This window comes from Hermetia illucens, chromosome 2 (assembly GCF_905115235.1).
Source record: "Hermetia illucens chromosome 2, iHerIll2.2.curated.20191125, whole genome shotgun sequence".
NCBI lineage: Eukaryota > Metazoa > Arthropoda > Insecta > Diptera > Stratiomyidae > Hermetia > Hermetia illucens.
In genome coordinates this window covers 150,539,187-150,553,099 of record NC_051850.1, presented here as the reverse complement: position 1 = coordinate 150,553,099, position 13,913 = coordinate 150,539,187, and positions in this window count along the sequence as shown.

Here is a 13,913-nt window from a genome sequence, read left to right as displayed (position 1 = left end):
AATCGGAAACGGTTTCATGGCTATGAATCTAAGAAACGAAGAAAAACGGTTGAGGGAACTATATTGAGCGGGCCTACCAGGGATGGAGCAGTCCAGGGTGCTTATTGGGGGATACGAACCCATGCGCACAAAGGATTGCTTAAACCTCACCAAAAAGAACCTCGGAATCATAGTGGGAATTCTCACTAGTCATTGTCGGCTGAACTACCACCTAGGGAAGCTAGGGATATCTACGGACACTGCCTGCAGGTTCTGTGAGGAGGAGGACGAAACCTCTATGCACGTCCTGGGACAGTGTCCGGCACTTGTGCAAAGTAGGTCGATACATCTGGGAGAACACTTAATACCAGATGCAAAGCTGAAACTTCTGGAAGTGGGGAACATACTAAAGTTCCTAACGGTTACTGGCCTGCTTGGGATACTATGATCAACAGGTACACTATAACCAGTAAAAGGGGCACAATAGTTCTTCAAGGACGCGATGCGACTTTCCCTTAACAGAATAATAATAATAAGATGGCCAGGGGGAAACTTTGAACTACTGAAATCACCCGGACCAGGTGGCATTTTCCCGGCACTACTCTTGAGAGGCCTAGAAATCTTCTTGCGATTTATCCTGAGGGTGGTAAGGGGAAGCATAACCTTGGAATATATTCCAAGGGCATGGAGGTGGACAAAAGGAGTCTTTATTTCGGAAATGGATCTCTCTCCAACCAAAATCGTTCAGACGAATCTGCGAGGCATTATTGAAGTAAATGAATTGGCTCTGTGTGCGTTTTTGGACAACAAAGGAACGTTTGATAATACTTCTCACACAAAGATACGAGATGCCTGGTATACGAAATACTCTGATCTTCTGTGTGGGCAGAATATTAGAGAGTAGGCAAATAGAAGTACTAACAGGTATAAATTTCATTGTCGTGAATATTACCCAAGGTCGTCCACGGTAGTTGACTAGGAGAGCAAAGAAACACGGGATTACAGGTCCATGGTTACGTTGATGACATTACTCTAATCTGTAGGGGCAAATATGACGATACCCAATGTAACAAAATCCAAAGTGAACTGCGTATTACTAGTAATTCTTGGAAGGCAGGATTGCCTATAAATTCAGCCAAGACCAACATAGCACCATTCACTAGCGAGCGCAAAATTGAACACTTGAGAGACATCAGATTACATGGCAAGTGAAGAAAGTTTGACAATGTAAGTTGAGTTAAAAGTTTTTAGGACTATTCTAATGTCCGATTCTAAAGTTGTCCTGCTCGTCATCAGGGCTTTTCAGGCTATTTTGGGTTAGGATGTCTTTTATTCAATAATTTCGATCCATTGATGGCGTCATCCAATTTCGAAATTCAAGCAGTGATGCGGTGTCTTCGCCAGTGCCCAACGCTTTCGGAGCTTCTCCATTTCTGTTCACCCTTCGAATACCCTTTTAGATATCTAAGTGTCGTCAATACGTTGAAGTTGACCTTTCCACTACAACTTCAGAAGTTTGATTATTTTGGAGACATCAGGGTCGACAAATATTTGGTGCATCTTATGGTTATATCTAATTTCTCTTGCCGATGTCAAAGAAATTTAAAAGGAAAAGTCGGATGGGCTGTTTTGGGCGTGAAGAAAAACAATTCGTTAAAGGCTCATGAAAACAACATTTAGCTTGGCGTCAAACGGTTGCGTTGTCTGAATTTATCAAGGAAAAGTAAGTTACTCATAACGTCATACAGGACGTGATTAGAGTGCCCTAAATAAGGGGTAGGGAAAAGGAAAACTCCGAAGAAAAAACCGGATTGTAGTTTGTTAACAGTGTCCCAATCAACTTTGATTTAGCGAAAGTAATTAACGCGTTGAATTATCTTTCCAACGAAGCTTTGCCATTTACCATTGCGGCATCTTGGACTACATGAGTCGCTGATTCTGTCAATTCTCTTGTCCACACTAGTAGTCCTCAAGTAAAAACGGCTTGCCTATTTAAACAATCATTCGTTTTTAGATTAGTATACGTTATTTCCTCGCGCGAGGTTAGAGAATTTATTAAAGGTAGGGTGGATTTCCAGAGTCGGAAAACTGATTTAACACCTACTCAAACTACTAAATTCTCTTCCCACCTTCACGCTCGTAGACCCTGGATATTGCAAAGCAGTAGAGAAGAGATGGTGAACGGCTCTCAGCTTCGTATAACGGATATGGTTCCCCAAATTAGGGCTTTTTCAACAGGCTGAGAATATTTTGAAAGTACAAAATAGCCTTGGAAGCCGAAACTGAGCCTAGAAAATACAACGACGGCGACGACAACGGGAAAGACGTACGCTTTCTGTTCAGAACTGGCGCTTCTGGTCATATTACAAGATACATGTCCTGGCAGTCCACGAAGGGAGACTATTAGTCAGTGAGGTATTTGACTCTCGAAAGGATACTATTATCGCTATTACTGGAACGTGAGAACGCTCCACTAACATCATTGACTTCAGACCAATCAATGAATGAATTGGTCCTTTTCGAGTGAAAAGTAACTTTCCCAATGTATGGTTAATCAACGATATGCTCCAATGGAAGAGAGGGAAGACTCAGTAAAAGACGAATTTTGTAATCTCTTGAGTCGTCATTTTCAAAAAAGGCCACGGTATAATTAAGGAGAAAGGCGACCACTCGGAAAAATTACGACCATATTCCAGGTGTAGAGATATGCCATTTCATTAGCAACAGAAGAATGTCTGCGGCAAAAATGGAGGGGTCGCACCATTCCAACCTGTCCCGACAGTCGGGCAGCCATCAAGTCAATTGGTGTCGAGTTGTCATCAGGTGCTATTGAAACTTGGCCGACTGAACGAAACATTCCTGATGTGGGTGCCGGGGCACTCAAACGTCGCTGGTAATTAGCAGGCTGACAGACTAGCTCGCCGGGGGCTTGGATCCATAATGGTGAGGCTAGAACCAGCTTTTGGAATCAGACCATCCTCTGTCTAAAGGGTGAAATTTTAAGGTTTCACGCAGCCGAGTGGAGAAATTTGAACTAGGATCGGATGCACTACAGCGGTGTACATCTAGAGAACAATCCTCGGCCGGAAATCCCATTTCTTTGCAAAGGTTCTCTTGCAGGCATAGAAGGCTATACAGGTCTCCTTAATCCTCAATTCTATGTTCAATCTCCAATTTAGCTTTGGATCCAGTATTAAACGCAGATACTTTGCATTAGAGGAAAGAACCAATCTTTGTTCATTCAGCCGTAGTAGATTGAATTCAGGTATCCTTGTTTTGCTGGTGAATAGCATCAGTTGCGTTTTGATTGGGTTTATGGTGAGTCCGCGTGGGGCGTGCCTCTGTTCGCAGCTCTGGTCAAGTGGTTGCCTCCCAGATCCAACTGGATTATCCTAGTACTTAGCATGGATATAATCCGATACGTGAGATACCCCTCCAATCCAATACGGGTCAAGGCTTCCTTGATGGCGCTGGTACTAACGTTGTTGAAAGCTCCCTCTATATCCATGAAGGCAGCTAGGGTATATTGCTTGTACTGCAGCGACCGCTCAACCGTACCGATTACCTCGTGGAGGGCGGTTTCTGTGGATTTTCCTTTGAGGTAGGTTTGCCTGGGCTTAGAGAAAGGCGTTCTTTTTATAATCGTCTTTAAGTGAATGTCTATGACGCGCTCTAGGGTCTTCGCGGACTCATGACCGCGCCTGCCCACTTTCAGTATGAAAACCAATTGTGCGCTCCTCCAGGACCGGACCGTCGGACCGTCGATCGTCATCTCCTCCAACAGCTAGTTGACGGCGTCGATTGGATATAGGACGTCGTCCGGTTTTGCAGAGCGGGACACTTTTACCTTTGCATTCCTGACTCCGAACCACACTTTATAGTCGGTCTTTTCCAGTGCCTCCAGAGATTTTTCGTTTATACGGGGAAGTAAAGTTTGGCTGTTTGTCTGGGGTTGCTTCTCCTTGATAACAACCCAGTCGTCCATGGGAATCCCGGGGTTTTGACGGCGCAGGAATTGGACGAGCTTGTTCTTATCCACGCGGATCTTCGGCAACCAGATGCGAGCGACCGGTCTCCTGGAAATTTCGTCGTAAGCGATGACCTTGAGCTTTACGCCCTCCCAGGCGTCGCTGGTCGTAGCAACACAAGTCCCTACAGGACTGGTCCATGCAAGCTATAACGTGGAACCTACGGATCACCTGAGAGGAATCAAAGAAGGGGATGAGTCCCGCGTGTTTGCCTTCGGTGTCTAGGAGATGCTCACAGACCATGCCCGACAGCCTGGCCTAAACACAGGTCCACACCTCTGGCGCTAGTCTGCCGCCTCGCGCTTCGCCTTTTGCATGTCTGCCAGGCGTTTGCTACTGTATTCGTCAACAATCGCCTGGTATTTAGCAGGGTTTTTTTCACGCCGCTCGTCGTCAGTACCGGCCTCTAAGATTGCTAAGATTGCTTCTGGTACTGGCTCTTGAGCAGGACACCAGTGGACCTTCGCTTCTTAGCCGGTTTCCGGCGACCGACGTTCTCGTCGGTTTTCACTTTCGAGGGATCCCCCGACGTTGAGGGTTTCGGATTAGAAGTATTATGTCTGGGACACGCTACACCCACTATTATTTTTTTCAGATTTATCTGAAGCGTAGTTTTTGAATGGGTTCTTAAAGTAATTGTCCCTTTTGGGACCCCCGCACTCCTCTTTTTTACCTAAGACCTGATTCGAAAAGTACCAATAGAAACCTTTCATTTCTCCCAATACAGCCAGTATTGGGAGAAAAAAATTATGCTCCCGTATTTTATATGTATGGGGACCCCTTCTAAGTTCGACGTGTAGCAATGTATTTCACCGCATGTGTGGGGGTTCATAGTTCCAACCTTTGTACCAAATTTCGTGTCAACAGGTGTAACTGTTTCTGAGAAAAGTGGGTTTAATAGATAGAGAGATACTGATCCTTTTTTTTTGTTTTCAGCAAAACCTTAAAAATGGAGGCGCATGCACAACAGTTTCTTTGTTTAAGTGAACAGTTCACAGACTATATATCTAAACTTGAGCTCTAGTTTTTAAGGTTTTGTGTAAACACAAAACCTTATTAAAATCGGTTTACCGTCTGTCTGTCTGTCTGTCTGTCTGTCCGTCTGTCTGTCTGTCTTTTTTTTTTTTTTTTTTGAGGAGGAGGAAATCTTCAAAAAGACACTGGTCTGGATACACCAGCGTGTGGGATTTTTACCCACTAAAACCACCCCCGACTCCCTCCCTGCCCCGCGGAACCACCATAAGGTATTACATCACGGGGCGGAGTCAGCTCACTCTAGCTTTGTCACTTTTCTTCTATACGCGGCGCACGTGACCGCGTTTTTCTCCTCTCCTCTGCTTTTCGCAGTTTATTTTGGATAGATGCGATCATGGAGTTTACCGCATCCCAATTCTCTTGATGTGCTAGCATTTTCGGCACCAGATTTTCTGGTACCAGCACCTCCCCTAGAGTCTCCTCTAGATTCCTCCTTTCTTCCACAAATCTCGGACAGTGGAAGAATACATGCTCTGGGTCCTCTGGGACTCCATTGCAATTTGGACAATCGGGTGAGGTCTCCAATTTAAACCTGTGAAGGTATTGGAGATATCCTCCGTGCCCCGTGAGAAACTGGGTGAGATTATAATTAATCTCACCGTGTCGTCTCTCCAACCACTCCTTGATGGCAGGAATGAGCCTGTGCGTCCACCGGCCCTTTCCCGAGCGTTCCCACCGCTCTTGCCATCTATTTATGGATCTCTCCCTTTCCGTCTTCCTCGTCCGCGATGAGGAAGAGGTTGGCTTTGCATTGTATATATTCGCCATCTCATCTGCCAAGATGTCAATCGGCATCATTCCGGAGATGACGAATGCTGCATCATCTGAGACAGTCCTGAGGGCAGAGCATACCCTCAGGGCTATCCTCCTGTAGACTGAACTCAGTTTGGTAGCGTTCCCTGACATCCACAACGCCTCCCTCCAAACTGGGGTTGCATAGAGCATGATCGAGGTCACCACCCTGGCTATAAGTAACCTAGAGGTATGCCGTGGCCCTCCAATGTTCGGCATCATCCTTGCCAGGGCCATACTTGCAGTGGATGATTTATCGCAAACATACCGCACATGTTGCTTATAGCTAAGCTTCCTGTCTATCACCACTCCCAAGTATTTGATGGTCGGCTTGGAAGTGACGATATGATTCCCGATTCTAATACAGGCGTAATTTCTCTTCCGGCGCTTAGTGATGAGGACCGCTTCCGTTTTTTCCTCCGCAAGTGTCAGACCAGAGCTCTTTAGCCAACTTTTAACAGCACCGATTGCCTCACTTGAGTATAACTCAGCAGCTCTGTCTGTCTGTCTGTCTGTCCGTCACACGCATTTTTCTCGGAGACGGTTATAGCGATTGACACCAAATTTTGTACAAAGGTGGGAACTGTGAACGCTCACGCATACAGTGAATTACATCCTTTTACGTCGAATTTAAGGGGGGGTCTCCATACATGCAAAAGGGGGGTGTAAATTTTTTTTTCATCAAATATAGTCATGTGGGATATCAAATTAAAGCTCTCAGTTAGTACTTTTCGAAGCCGGTCTTAGTTTTGACATTTCTTGGAAATGTGGGGAGTGCGGGGGGTTGAAAGTGATCATTTCCTTAAGGGGGCCATTCTCAGAAACTACCAAACCGAAAAATCTGAGAAAAATCAGGAGGCTGCCACTGTATGGTGCCTTGGCTCCGAAATACCTTTCATACCGGTATCTGTTCAAAGAAAGTTAATAATAGTATATTACTATATTTTTTGTAATTGGCTTGAAACCCCCCTTAAGTTCATCCTAGCGGCACGAAATTCTGCAATGATGTAGGCTATAATGTAGAGCATGATCATACCAAGTTTCATGGAAATCGCACTATTACTAACAAATTTATATGATAATACATCGAAATTGTTGCTTCTTTGAAAATTGAAGACTATCAATGTCAATATCACCCGAAAGTGGACATATGCTTATATTACGTGCTACGTACTAAGAAATACACAAAACCTTTCGTACCTGAAGCGTCCAGCTTCCGGTTTCCCGACTTGTTTATACTTAAAAGTGAACAGTACTTGATTTTGCTATTTCAAAGATTCAGATGCAAACAGCAACTAATCCTTTAGTTTTAAAAAGTATAAGGACAAAGTTTGATGCTTCATGACATAAATCGAAGAAGAAAGATTCTAACGAAATGAAAACAACTTAACTTCTTGTATCGAAATGTAAAGATACAAATCTATATATGACTGTAGCGCTGCATATTTGAGTTGTAGGATTTATGTAGTTTCACTTTAACTTCCTTACGAAGCAAGCCCAAGTGTACCATTTTCAAAACATTGGATAACAGAACTTTCTTCTGATACGTAATTCTTCTTAATTTAGCTAAACTAGTGTAAGATGATGAATAGCTGTACTTAGCATTCGCTGTCAAAGTATCATAGAATTGTTAATTTTTGGCAGTTTGCCGATGAAATATTTTTTATCTGGTGAAATCTCTTTGTAGATATATATTTCCCGTAGTAGGCGCCCCAGTTTCACAAAGTTTGAGTTTTCAGCTTTGCTTTCCTAACTAATTGATAATAATTTTTTAAGAGGAAAGTTTAAGTTTTTCCATTAGGCAGATAGCAGGGCTTGAGTGTTATCTGATTTGATTTCATAAATGACCCACTCCCTCACAGTATGTCTGTATCCAGATCTTATGGATAAAAAACTTGAACAAGATTTAGTATGTGAGTAGTACTATCCGAGATCTAAAGGGAGCCACCATTTATTTAAGCCAATTTTGCCTGCATGTTATATCCACCATCTTCATACATATATATAAACTGTCGGGCTGTCGGGCAAAATCTATCAAAGCTGTTCCAACCCCATCGAAATTGTTTTCACTGGTTGTGCTAGTTTAGTTAAGGGGGAGCCGCAGGTCCAAGCATTCAGACCTTTGCTAGGCCTATTGTATTATTCTCGGAGATCGCCCATTCATCGCCCGACAAAGAATACACAGAAAACCTTACCAAGGTATCTTCTTCTGAGGTCGGGCAACTGCATACGAAGGGCAAGGCCGCCTCTTCTTTCTCCATCGGCTGCATATAACAGAGATTCCCATTTAATTTTTTTCCATGTGGTAGGTTAAGGAGCGGGATCCCATTAAAAACCTTAGTAGGTTTTCCATGTTCCACTTTTTAAGGGACAACAAAAATGCCGTTCTAGCGGCCCCGAGTTCCTTCGCAAAGATTTTCGCCTGCTGGCGGAAGTTCAAATTTCCCCGTCCGGCTGTATGAATCCTTTCCATTTCTCCCTTCAAAGTGAACTTGACAATGGGTGGCTGGATACCAAAAGCTGGCCCCACCACTGTGGATTCAGAATCCTGGCAAGCCAGTTTCTCAGCTTTTTCATTACCAGTGATGCTTTAGTGCTCTGGCGACCACATCAGGAATGTTCCGTTATGTCGGCGAAGTTTCAACAGTACCTGAGTGTTGATAATGCTATCCGACTCTCGGAATAGATTCGAATTGTGCGATTCGGTTCGGTTTTATTATGGATGTATACATCCTATGAATCTGTTCTGGTGAAAGTCCCCAGCTCCCATCTACCGCAGTCTCACAGCACCAGAGCAATCTGCAGAATTTCTGGTATTGTTCCCGGATATGGTGTTTCCACGTTAACTAAGAGTTGAGATGTACTCTTAAATATTTGACTGTTTGTGCCAGTTGGATTTCCGCCCCCCTTAATGTGGGTAGCGTGTAGTTGCCCCACCAGGCGTTCTTAGTGAACATAACTAGTCCAGTCTTCCTAGTGTTTACCGTGTTTTTATTATGGAGGCACCAACTGTAGATTATATGAAGTGTTGCATTCAGGCGGTCACATACTGTGCCCGCAAACTTGTTACGACTAGGTCGTCTGCAAACGCTTCTGCGAGAACCTTTGTGCCCTCCAGAAGCCATAGCTAAGTGTCCATTACCAGGAGCCATAACAGAGGAGAGAGAACCCCTTCCTTTGGGCAACCCCTGTTTCAATAGACTTCTGTCCAACCAATATATGGATCGTTCTCCTCTCTTACATGTGAAGGATTCAACTGATCAACAGCAGTTCGATTCCATGCTGTCTTGCCGCGTTATAAAACGCCGCGAATGAGGCATATTTGAAGGCGCCTTCGATGTCCATAAATACGCCTAAGGTGTATTCTTTATCGGACATTTACCTTCTCAATTTTTGCCATTAGCTTATGGAGTGCTCTCTTCGTGGATTTTCCTTTTTGGTAGCCCTGTTGCCTATAATGAAGTTGCTACTGAGGGATATATGTATCTTCACTGGTTATCTTATTTTATTGAATACATGTATAACTTTTTTTACCCGAGTATGCCAATAATTCTGTTTGGAACGAAGGTTGACATGTGTACTATTGAAAAAATGGTGCCTCTGCGCCACCCTCGATCAGATTTTTCTTTCAGTTGTTATATTTGATAATTATTTTTCTTACCCGAAAGCATCGAGAGCTTCTCTTCTGAACCAAAGTTTGAGGTGCATACTTTTTGTAAAATATAGGTTACTCAATTTTTCCCCTGGAACCCTGTGGCACCCTGACTTCAAGTTTCTTCTCACTGGGGTATACATCCCTATATAAGTAAATGGGGGTTTAATTTTTTTCCACCGCCCGCCATCGAATAGCTCACAGTTCTAATTTTACTGGAGGCAGTTAGATTTGCATCGAGACGTAACGCCGGATACTAGTCGAGTCAGCTATGAATGAGTACCTAAATAAAATTAGGGTAATAATCATGGGTGAGCGCAATGCTGATCACATTGCCTCCTACAAGGTGCTGTCATCCTGTAGTGCACTGCTAGGGCCATTAATGAAGTGCGCTAATATACTTCAAGGCCCTAACCCAATAGGATTGTTGCGCCAACGATTATCGCCATAAATCTGAGTTGCCACATTTCCAGCAAATGCTGAATTTTACCTAATACTAGCACTAAGTGCCATTGACAACATTTTCTTTGCCTTGCCCGGGGATAATCTGACGAGAGAATGCATTTGATAATATGCCATATGCCTTCGTTTTCTCCTGTCTTTTTGCATGAACTTTGAAGTTCAAGGCAAGTTTTGGCGGGACCGGCTGATTAGTGAGACGACTGATAAGCGGGAGATGGGATAGGGGATCGTTTTGCTTGACGAGGAGGTTGGTCGCGGACGAGTTTTGTTCTGCTGGCGTAAGGGAGCTGACTGTTTGGGAATTGCCATAATTGGCGATTGTATGCATCAAGGTATTAAAATTTAAGGTGTTAAGATTTACAATTGTCACGATTATCCTTAAATTTTTGGAGGTTGAAGTTACCGACAAAAATGGGAAATACTTCTGATGATGTAGCATTGCCAGCTGCTTAAATTTAACTTGAGTGACAAAATGAAGACAAGAGGAACTCTATAGGATCCATTGATGTGTTACACGAATGGAAGTCTGAAAATTTGCCTGGTGCATTGGTTGCTATCTTTCAACAACAGGTTTTCGGGAGAATTTATTGATTCAAATGTAACAAGAACTGAAGTTTAAAAATTTAGCACTTACGTCATCTACGTAGGTTATATTTGATTGTAAAACCATGAGTCAGTAGCCATAGTTCAGTGTCATGCAAAACCAAAGGGGACTCAACGAAAACCCTAGGAAGATGCCATTTCGTATATGGATATAATAATAATAATCGTTGACGCAAAAATCCGTATTGGATCACGGCCTTGAAGTGTGTTAGAGCACTTTATTCCAGACCATAACGGTACACTACAGTACACTGTAGGAGGCAATGTGATCAGCATTGCGCTCGCTGTGCGTATATGGATATGCATAGGTATTAGCACCCTCAGATGAACGTACTGATAAGGTGGAATGCCACCCTTCCATGACTGTCGCCAAAAACTTTATTAGTTTGGGATCAATGCCATACAGATGTAGTACATCGATTAGCCAGGTATGTGGGATGCTGTCGAAAGCTTTGTTATAACCGATATAGCAATTTAAGAGGCTTTTTTGACCTCTAGTTGCTTGGCCTACATCTACCCAGTCGATAATGAGTTGCTGTTTGCAACCCTTTAAGCCGACTCAGCAGCCCTTCTGCTCCTTGGACGGAATATTTTTCATTTCAAGGTGCGCATTGACCCTTCCACTAATAATATACGTTATGAATTTGTAGATTGCTGGTAGGCCAGTAACTAAGCAAGTGTTATGTCTGCGGGACCTACACCGTGTCCTTTTTGGAGAGAAGGTAGGTAATTTCGGTTGTGAGGAAAGGTGGAAATTCTTCAGACCGGTTAAAAACCTGGTATATGTTGTGGACCAATCGATCATGTATACCGGTAAACATTTTGTACCAGAAATTTTGCACCCGATCCAGACCAGGACGCCTCAAGTCTTTCGAGTTGTTTATGACTCGTCAAACTTCTTCAGTAACATCCGCAAAATTCATGCATAGTGTCTTCAGCGGTAATCTACACAACATCCTGGGCGGGAAATGCCCAAATTCCAATCTAATACTCGTTTGCGTTCGTTATTGAAAATGTACTGTCTGGATGTCCCGTTGGGATTCGTTGAATGATCAGAAAAAGCTCCGCTGGTTCCTCGCATACGTTGCATTCTGAACACATCTGGAGTAATTTTCGCCATACCGCGGCAATCGACTGCATACGACAGAAAGTTTCTGCTTTAGTGTATGCTGAATTTCTACTACGGGTGACTTCCTGGGGATGGCGTAGTTCCGGTAAAGTAAATGCTGCTGGCATTATGAGAGCTGATTCGAGTTAGCCTAGCAATGTCCTGTCTTAGTGAGTCATGTCGACGTTCTAGATAAATTTTCCATGCTGCATGCCTTCGGTCACTCAAACCAATAACGCGAAAGCGACAGTGACAGTGCATTCTGACACCCGCAACAGCAAGATATTACACAAGTTTACCTGGTTTATGCAAAGGATCCATTTCCAAGAAATGTATACACGCTCTTTGGAATTCGTTCCGAGCATTAGCGGAGACTTCAGCCAGACGGTGATGAGGAGTGCTTCGGCGAGTACTGAAACTGTTGCCCGCAGTGCGGCGGATTGTTATTAATGTCATCATCCCTGCCCCATCGACTTTTGATCAACAGTTTCTGCGATGACCTCAAGTTGAACACGCTCCCTAATGATGGCCGGGATTGTGTCAATGCGAATAATAAAGCAGTACCTGGTCTGCAACTCGCTGCACAGCCATGTATGCGTATTACGGGAAACGCTCGACTAATTTCTGGTGTTACAAGGGATGGTAAGATGTTGTACCTGCCTCCGACGTTATTTCGTAGTTGAAGCGGATGATAAAGAGGTTTATATTTCTACTTCATCGCTGCTTACATGAATTTGCTGAAGTGTTCGCCAAAGGTTGTGGCGAAAAAGCTGCAGCAGGTGGAGCAATGCTGCTAGTCATCGTGGTGCCTAGACGTCGAACCTCACCACGATTAGCGGTTTCGATGCCGTGCTGTCCATTACGGGAGCCCGACGCCAAATCCCCTTTCTTCCCATTTTTGGATTTGCGTTTTATACCTAATTGCTAGGTGTGGTACAGCCATTCAGACTGAAACCATCTACTCCTCCTCCTTTCACAACTGGGCTTGGGAGCGGCTGCGGCGGATTATTATTATTATTAAATATAGGCACGTGACATCCGAAATTAAAGGACTCAATTAGTGCTGATGTAGTTTCTGAGGAATCTCAGTACCTATCTAACCGAAAATCTGAAAAATGCACACTTAAAGTGAGACGGGACTCATTTTCGGAAACGATCCAATGTAAAATTTAAAAAAAAAAAAATAGGGGGCTTACATGATATCTGCTCACTCAAAGTTTCTCAAATAGGGAAACACAAAACCGTTCATACCTGTGCCCGGAAGCTTTCCCGACTTGTTAAAAGTCTTGGCATATATTTTTGATAAGGCAGTTTCCTATGAAGAACTTTGTAGTTTTAAGGGATGTATCTTTGCATTGTCTGATCGCGTCCTTATTTGTTGTAGCATGCTGGAAAAAAGTAGTCCCACTTTTCTTTATTTCTCTTTCATTCATGCACGGTCACGATCTAGCTTTTTTAAGTGAAGGATAGTTTTTATAATGCCACGCAGAGAGAAATACATTTTCACCAACATTCATAACTAAAAGAAAGGCTTCCCTCACCGTTATCAACTGAACCTAATTCTTTGGAATTCCAATTTCAGTGCAATTCAAAAATCATAAATCCACCGGATAACCATGACAGAAGCCCCATAAAATTACATAATACATTGCCACCACTTTAAACTTTAATCCAAATTTACTCCGCACAGTACCGGGGCCGAAGTTTAGCTCTCTAGTGGCCCACTACATCCTGGACCCTCCATCGTCCTTGGCCAGGGTGAAGCTGGACACAACAATAAATTATTGTGGGTTATTAGACGAACAATAATAGAAGCCAACTTTTGAAAAGCATTTACACATAGTAGTGGAAAAGTTCAAAGTGAAAAGCAAAAGTTGTAAATTACTCTCGATGACCAGCATTATTTTCGAGTTCGGGCTAATGAAGGGATTATTGTATAGTTTAGAGGACATCATTTCATTTTTGAGAGGGATGTGATGGTTAGGGCAGTGGATGTTGTGGGGGTAGTTAATTTTCTGGGAATTTCGTTTTGGGGGATAATGTGGTAGGCTAAATGTAGAGAGTGCCTTTGCCGAGACTGTAGTTAACTTTGAAATTGAAGAAACAAAAGTATTAAAGTTCGTTTGTAATACTAACATATGCGATATTAAAGTAAACTTATTAAAGTTTTGTATCAAATAAAACCTTAATAAAACGGGTTCGCTATTTTGATGAATTAAAGGCGGAAGGAGTGCTTATATATAAAAGGGGGTGT